The sequence below is a fragment of the Nelumbo lutea genome, chromosome 1, assembly GCF_056320005.1.
Source record: "Nelumbo lutea isolate HS-2025 chromosome 1, American lotus-T2T, whole genome shotgun sequence".
In the NCBI taxonomy this organism is placed as follows: domain Eukaryota; kingdom Viridiplantae; phylum Streptophyta; class Magnoliopsida; order Proteales; family Nelumbonaceae; genus Nelumbo; species Nelumbo lutea.
The window spans coordinates 130,982,808-130,991,901 of NC_142684.1; the positions used below are offsets into that span (position 1 = coordinate 130,982,808).

A 9,094-nucleotide genomic window follows, 5' to 3' on the forward strand; every position below is an offset into this window, starting at 1 on the left:
TAGTACAAAGTGTAAAAAACAAGGATAATTTTATAAATTAAATAAAAGGATAAAATAAATTAGAAAATGATAGCTTGGGTACTTGGAAAACCTTAAATAGTTGAATGAAAATCTTTTTTGAAGTTAATTGATGGAGCACTAACGAAGGGGTCCTTGTCTAACGGCTAAAGTTCAAGGAGGTCTTTATAATTTACCCAATTTATTTATTGGACTTTTTAACATTTTATTCGAATTCAATTAAAAAACTCATATGATCTAAATTCAAATTTGAATTCAAATTTATTTTTTAGATTTTCTAACCCTTTATTAGAATTCAATTCGAATCATTTTAAAAAATATTCAATAAGGATCCAATTTGATATAGTTGGATTGGGCTTGTTGGTTCATAGGAATAGAGATTTGGAATGGTCATTTCAACTTCCCCTTTGGGAATGAAAATCTCATTTCAGTTGGTGAAACCAAAAAAAAAAAAAAAAACCTCCCCAAACACTATTTTTCCATGGTAGTCATGTATATTTTATAAAATCTTATTATCATAACCAAAAAGGTAATTTTGTTTCTAATTCCAATTCTAGGGATGAAGCAGAAAGACTCTCATAGGCTAATAGGATTCAAATAAAAGCACATGCATCATTGAGGTGCGTATCTATCTATCTATCTATCTATCTATATTTGTCAACACACATTTCGTGTACAAATCCAAATACAAAGAAAAATGAAGACAAATTCAAATAAATTGATTTTTTATATATTTAAAATAAATCGGATACAAATTCTTTGGATTTGAATTCTCTTACAAAAGAGATAGAACCTCTGATTCTCTCTCGATGGTGCTTCCTGCAACTTGAGGATTTGTGTTTGAGTTGAAACCGAAGATCAGATGATGTTTTCCCGTGCTTTAGAAAACGATGGAGATTTCTTCTTTCAATTGGGCTTTGAAAGCTTGAGTTTAAGAAGGATTCTATGAGACTGCTTCTTGCAACTTGAGAATTTGGATTTAGTTTGAAGCCAAGGGTCAGATGACGTGCTCCCATATTTCAGAAAATGGTGGAGATTTCTTCCATTAATAGGACTTTGAAAGCTTGATCAAGAGAATGATTCTGCAAGACTTCAAGAGTATTGTTGTTTCACTCTCAAGAAGATGGTGTATGTGCTTCCTTTTTCCCAAGAGCCTTCTTACTTCACTTAGCTTTTTTCCTTGACCAAAAGTCTCCTCCCTCTTGATGGAAACTCCTATTTATAGATTTTCTGGTCTAATATTTTAATCCCCTTAATTAAGGATTTGATTAGCTTTCCTTACTCTTTTTAGAGAGTGAAAGGCCATTCTTAGAGAATAATTTATCATCTATTATTCTCTCTTCAATCATTAGATAATTTCCATCTATGGGAACATATGGCTTCATTGACTAGAGATTTGATTGATTCTAGTTACCTTTCATAAAGAAGAGAGCTGGCAATTTACTATTTGTGGAGAGAATGTTTTTTAATTAATTATCCTCTCTTTAATTATTGACTAGATTTCCATTTTAGGACTTGAGATGGGTTCTAATTGGATTATTTTCATAAATCAATAAGATTTGTAATTCAAAATTGAGTTTGAGTTTGTCTTTAAGTTTGACTTCAAAGTGGATCTCACATGGACCCTTCCGCCATGCTAATGGATTTGTAATAGGAAAGCCCAAATGTTAGGCCCATGCACATATTTTAGAATATGGGGTATGATCCAAATAGAATAACTCATACTAGGGCCCATGAGCAAATTCGAGTTATGGGGGTAGGGCCCATTTAGGAGCCCATGAAATTTTTAATGTTTACAAATGCCCCCCAAGTCAATGCTAATGTTAGCATCAACGATATGAGTGTAGACTTGCCTATTTTACTCAGGGACTATTTGGCAAATCTTTCTAGGTAGACCTCTCCACAACCCTGTAGATAAGAAGATGGGTTGAGCTTTAGGAGTTCTGTCTTTAGAGATTAAAGTCGCTTGAATCGAGTCATGATCTACCGAGTTGTTACTATAGTTGGCTATTTTTAGCATGGAAAGACCAAAAGTTCATTTAAAGCTTCCTTTTTGGTCCTTTTGTATGCTCATCATTATGCCTTCTGGTCTTCATGCTATCAGTCTTTTGAGCTTTCCACACTTAAAAGACGTGCAAGACACCAACTTAGATAGTTGTTGGATAGTACCTTTGGAGTTTCATATGCGATGGGCTCTGAAGATCATGAGTCGATATTTGTATGGAATAATCCTACTATGAATTTTCATGGGGTAAATCCAAATACACAAAATTTGGTCTTTTTACATGCTATCTTTATGTCTTTTATTGATACCAAATGGAAGAAGACCTTTTTTTTTTCAGCCTTTTAGCTTTCCGCAAATGAAGAGATGTACAAAAAGGCACACCAAATACCACCTTAGATAAATGTTGGGCAGTGTCTTGGTGTCTTGTATACGACCTCCTCCATGATCCAACATGCTTTTTATGATGATAAGACCTGGCTTGCTATGTATATTTGTATATGAGTTTTACATTTACTTGAACTTATGTCTAACATACTTGGACAAACTGTAATTGTACTTCATCTGTGAGACTATTAGAGGGATAACAACATCTACAAGGCATGCGATTCATGATGCTATGGATGTTTTATTTAGCCAACATTTATAGCATGATCCTTTATGGTTCCATACGATAATTCGCATGGTAATAGCACCATAGTACCCCAAGTCTCTTGCTGAGATTTCAACATATTTGATTAGCTACAGAAAAAAAAAAAATTGATTTCCAAAAGAACATATTTTTTGGACTTCATATGTTGGTACCCCGGAATCATCAAAGACTTCAAATAAAGGATGCATCATCGACTTGAAAGTCTTAGATTTAGAAATCTATGATTATAGGGGTACACACTAGTGTCACTTTATGCATATGCACTTGCTTAGTTGACACTCTGCAAAGAACGTAGATGAATTGATCCTTAGTCCAAGAGGAATATATGAATAAGGGCTGAAAAATGTCTTAGGACCATAGCTATCTAACTATTTATTATTATGTCTTGGTCAATGAATATTAATCAGCATGGATATTTATCCTCTTCTCAAATCTCGATTGCTTGGATATTTCTCAAATAAGACTCATAGAACAATTTAGATAAGGTTGGTACAATGTTGTAAGCATGGTAAGTGAGTACTTAGAATTTTTTTTGACACATATCCCTTAAAATACCCCCAACCTACCATTGAAAAAGATTAATACCCACTTTTGACATTTGTCAAAATATTTATTAAGTGTTGATTTAACGTGCTTAATAGATTTGGTCCTTTTATTTCATCATTGAACACTTTGCATTTGCATGCATTGGGTGCTACTTGGTGGCCCCATAATTATTATTCATAAAAAATATATTTTCTTACCCAAAAAATGAAAGATATCTTTTTCACCGATTTGGTATCCCATCACTATATGCATTTATTTGGAAACCCAATATGGCTTTCTTATTTTTGTTCTTTCTATATTCAACAACTTCCTTAATTCTTCATTTTATATGTTATAATTTATTTATTCCATTAGTCCGTCCCTCATCATTACAGTACCAGTTTCAAGAGTCTCAAGAGAACTCAATATATATATATATATATATATATATATATATATATATATATATATATATATATATATATATATATATATATATATATTTGGTTTTTGATTGATGGTTAAGACCCTGTGGCATCAATTCTTGTGCAAAAATAAGTTATTATACAGTTGATTACTCACCTCATTACACATTTTGTTTCTTCTTGAATGCTTTGAATAGAGGTAAGTTAATGCATCGACCATCATTTATCTTTGTCTTTTATGCATGAGATCTCCCTCTCTCTCTTTTTTTCAATATTTTGTTATCTCTACTTTGAATAATACCAATGGTTAGGGGTGTCAAATCGATCTAATATACTTGATCCCTATACATTTCTTTGGCATTACAATTTGAGCTTTCTTGTTTCTTCAACACCATCAATTGTGCTTGTGATGTGTATAAACTTTTAATTTTTGCTGTCATACCATCATTTAAGTTTCCAAATCACTTGTTTATTTCATAAAATGATACTTGAGGTTATCAATCATAATTTATGACTACATCCTTTTATTTTTGATGATTTAAACCATGTGAATGGTTCTTATCCAAAAATGATTGTCATATTGCCACCTTTCCCATTGCTTACTCCTAAAAAATGTGCATCGTTTCCATTTGATTGGGGTTAACAAAGGCAATCATACAAGGGTCATGAGTGTGAAGCTAAGCATGGCTCATAGAGACCTTGGTGGGTATCATACACCCAAAGGGCTTATCACCTATTTTCACATGATAGTTTGTTGACATTTAAATGCTCAACCTAACCTTTTTGCTTGAGATTTTCTTTTCTTTTCTTTTATTGATCTTAATTAAAATGTCTAAACGTCATTGCAGTGATATGATGTTGAGATTGCAACATTCTTGATAGAAGGCCTAAAGAATTCTTGCTCAAATTAGAGATCCTTGCTTAGACATCAAATTTGATCTTGTCTTACTACTATCCTCATAAGAACCATCTCAAGCAATTTTTGCTCATGTTCTTTGTCCAGTGGTTACAAAGGTACTTGTGATGTAGGATTTAAATTACTCTCTATCATCCTTTTATTTTATCAAGATGAGGTCTAGTCTCTTCTTGTAAATTTAACTAGACAACTACACAAGGTAGAGAATTTAATGCCCAATCTATTTCTCTTTGCAGCAATCCAAGCCTCCATGACTACACACAACAATGATGTTTGACTTTCAATAAGGACACGTGTTCATTCTTCGAATCAATCATGTGACACTTTCTTTTTTTTCAAGGTTTTGTGCTCCTGGAATGAACATATTATTAGATTAACTTCTCTTAACTTCCGTAATTTGTTACTTTGATCATGATGATTTGTTGTGATTTTTGTATAGACAATTTCATTTCATTAAGCTCTAGGAGTTTTGTTTTACTTCATAGTTGAGAGATAGAATGACATTTTAAGCTATCATTCATGGTATAAGGACAGTCGAATGGCACTCCAATAGTTTTTTTTACACAGATTTTAGGTTTCCACGGGGAAATACTTGAAACACTGAATTTTAAGAATAATTTGCTATTTTTTTTTGGGTTTGTACACATGTTGCACATACGTCACTTATGTTGCATTGCATTTTGTCATTCCAATTCAATTATAGGCAGTTCCTAGTGTGATTGCTTAGGGAATCCAAGAAAGAGAATGACCCTTTTCTCGTACCTCTAGTACATCCAACCACCACTTGAATAAGGTTGGGGGCTCTAGAATGACAAGGTGAGGCCTTAGTAGTGTACCCAAGCTTAGCCTTGAGGTATATGGCACTACTAGAAAATTTACCTACAGAGGCAATAAAAATGCCTCTAAAAATAGAAAAAAATGCTTCTAAAAAGAATTAGAGGCACTCAGGTGATTGCCTCTTAATGTCTAGCCTCTTAATGTTATAGAGGCACTTGACTGATAATTAAAAGCACATATGATAAATGCCTCCAAAAATAAGATATTGAGGCACATAATTATGCCTCTAAAGTGTTGTCGCTAAAAAGCATTATATTGAGGCATGTATGAATGCCACCAAATGTATATTTTTAGGGGCATTTTAATTAAATTTGAGGCAAATTTATTTGCTTCTAAAAAGTAATTTTAAGAATCCTATTTATGCTTTATACTAACACTTGTAATTGCCACTAAAAGTGTTGGTTGCTCTTATTTAGAGGCACTTGCAACTGCCTCTAAAGATCACTTATTTGTGTTTTAAAAAGCTATTTTATCATATGCAAAAGTTATGTAAACCTATATAAAAACATTTAATTTGATATCTAAAACATTTCACATATCTATTAAAAGGTAGCCATTGCTTTTAAATATTATTCCATATTAATTAATACAAATTTAAAGAAAAAAGAACAATCCATCTACAAAAGCATATAGAATAAAAAAATATAAAAAACAATTCACTTCCTACTCTAAGAAAAGAAAAAATGTATTTCATCTCAACACCATCTACATTCTCTTTCTTCTACAATTTGCAAGAGAAAAATAATACAACAAAAGGCAAAAAAAAGTCTAATTAGTAACTATAATTTTTCAAAAGTAAAAACCCTCATGACAACCTGCTCCTCATGACACCATCTTCTTGATGTAGGACCTCCTTCTCAAGCAAAAGTCCAACAATCTGAGCAACTTGCTCCTTATGCTCCTCCATCATCTTTACTTTATGTTCATAGGCCTTGGCAACCCATTCTTTCACCTCATTGTCAATAATTGCCCCAATCTTGCTACTACAAGGTTTTGTCATCATCCCTTTGTGGGAAAGATAGGAGATATACCTTGTCACTGAAACCATAGATTGCTAGTCTACTACTTGGATGTAAATCATTTTGGTTATCTTCTTTAAGTCATTCTGGGCACCTATTGAGATCTTTCCCAACAAAACATATACCAAAAAGAAAGTGGTCACTATAACAAATAAATAATTTGGATCACATCATGCATAAATAATAATAACTTTTCTGCAATACACAGGATATAAGTTAAGAAACTATAGTCATGGTCCCATTACAACAAGAAGTTCAAAGTCCCATGGGCATTTACCCTATTCATGAACCTTGAAAAGCGTGAAGTAGCAAAATTTTGAAATTCTTTATTGCTGATGAATGATTGTAATTCATGGATCAAAAGCTATAGAAATAAAAAACATATTAAGTACCTACTCTGAAGTTTGACCACCTAGTGTCATACATGTCATATCAAATAGTTGCTCTTTGGTCATTAGAAGGTTTTCATTTGGAACATACTGAGCAAACCCAAGTGCAGCAGTACCACGTGGAACAATTGCCACTTTAAGCAAGGGCTTTGCATGCTCCAGGAACCACCCAACAATAGCATGACCTGATTCATGGTAAGCAACAGTCCAACATTCCTGCTTGCTTCTTACCTGCTTAACCAAATAGGATCAGAAGTTTATGATTAGACTCTTGGGAGTAAATAAGAAATTTATTCATTTCTATTTGATTTCTGATACCCATAGGAATTATGTGATTTAAGAAGAATAAATAAAGACACAAGGGAAAGTTTAACAAACAATGAAAATTAGTATTAAAAAAATCCTATCATCCCTTAGGGTGGGGTGGAGGGATATCTTTCTCCTCTTGCAAGTCATGTATATCATAGTGAACATCTTAAAGCATTAACCAGCCAAAAGTATTTCTCCCATTACTATCATCCAACAAGAGGATTCTCCTTTTATTTGAAGAAAAACTTAAATCTATGTTAAGACTTAAGAGGAACAAAAAGACATTATCTTGTCTCTTCTCTCATTTTGTGTAAAGGATCAAATGCATTTATTGGAAAAGCAGATAAAAATAGTATATAGTTCCTTATTCTTTGAGTGTCCAATGAAACATATAAAAAAGAAAAGGAAAAGAAACTCTTCATATTCCTCTAGAAAAGCCATCTACAAAATTCACCTATTTGGGTATCCATTAGAACAACCTATTCACTTAGAATTACCTTAAAACATTAAACAGAAGAAAATTCTTTAAAGTTAATATATGCCTCAAATCACAATGTCTCCTCTAAGGGAATGCTTGGTTTGAAGGAAAAGGTAGGGAAAGATAAGGAAACCTATGCAGGGTTTGTAAAGGTTTCCTTACTTTTTCTTTCGAAACAAACACAACCTAAAAGAGAACATCCAATCTAGAAAAACTTGATACAAGAATCAACAAATTCCAACTTTTACAAGGATTACTAGTGAGAAGTTACTGGGAACGATTTTATAAAAGGAATCACAAGATAATAGTAAGGCCACAAAATGAATCAGGCCAAATGGATGGGATGGATTTAAAGAATACTTTTCAAACATATGTTGTCATGACCAAATGGAATGGTTACACAAACATATTGTACCAAACATGATGCAAATCAAAAAATGAATAAGAAACTCTGCAGTGGGAAACAAATTTAGGAAACTTGCTTTTGTGGAGCCTACAACCCCAGCTGCCATTTTGGCACATTCCTATAGTAATCTATGGTTGAATAAACTCAATTAGAAATATTTGTGAAGACTTAAATTAACTCTATCTTTCTCCACTTTGTGAAGACTTAAATTAAAAGTGCAGGGGTACTTTTTAGGTCATAGTTAAAGTATCTAGTCTATGACGATACTAATGTTGACGTTAAAATATTTGTAATATTTATACCAAATTGGATTTAACATTAGTCCACCATGTAGAAATCCCTGAGGTGACAAGCAGGTGATGAGGCATAATATCAACTGGTTGCATATGGAGGTGAACAAAAAGTGATGAGGTGTCAATTATTGAAGTCTATATATGTTGATGTCTTTACATCCTCTTCAAGAAATCCCCTTGATGTAAGGGTTGGGGTTCCTGAATCACCATAGATGGAGGCTCATCAAGATGAATTGTGTATGGATTAAACAAGTTAAGCCAATTAAGAAAAAGCATTGTATCCATCCTGATGCCGCTAAGAACCATGGTAGATACATCTGCGGGAACTGTATTATTTTTGGCTACAGTATGCACTAATTCCAATACTTTTTCAACTCTAGAGCCATCAATTCCCTGTAGAACAAAAGTCCCATAGTGCTCATGCATTCTTATTTTATGCTAACAATAATACAATTTCCATTCCAAATATTGAACTAATACCATAACTAGTATTTTGCTAAAACTATAAAATGACTTGACATCAAGGTTCTATAGTAGAAGAACTTACCCGGACTTCACAAGTTAATCAAGCACCCATATCTGCCAAGAGGATAGCCTTCTGCTTGTCACAGACCTATCAAAACATATGAATATTGCACCCTCAATTGATTTTTCTTTTCCATTTTGCTTTTTCAAGTTGTTAAATTATGTGAAAATAAAATTATAATTTGATGTTGCCTTGACTTTAGTTAATCTAAGGATTTTACCTTGCGAATGTGTGCATAATCATAGAGACAAGCATAAGCACTTGCACCAGCAACAATTATTTTTGAACTGAAAAGTGTT

The 9,094-nt window shown here is 32.9% G+C and overlaps 1 pseudogene; it reads right to left on the reverse strand.

The window, feature by feature from the left end:
* Positions 1 to 1,063: 1,063 nt before the first annotated feature.
* LOC148877586 (ATP-dependent zinc metalloprotease FTSH 3, mitochondrial-like) lies at positions 1,064 to 8,695 on the reverse strand (annotated as a pseudogene).
* Positions 8,696 to 9,094: the final 399 nt, after the last annotated feature.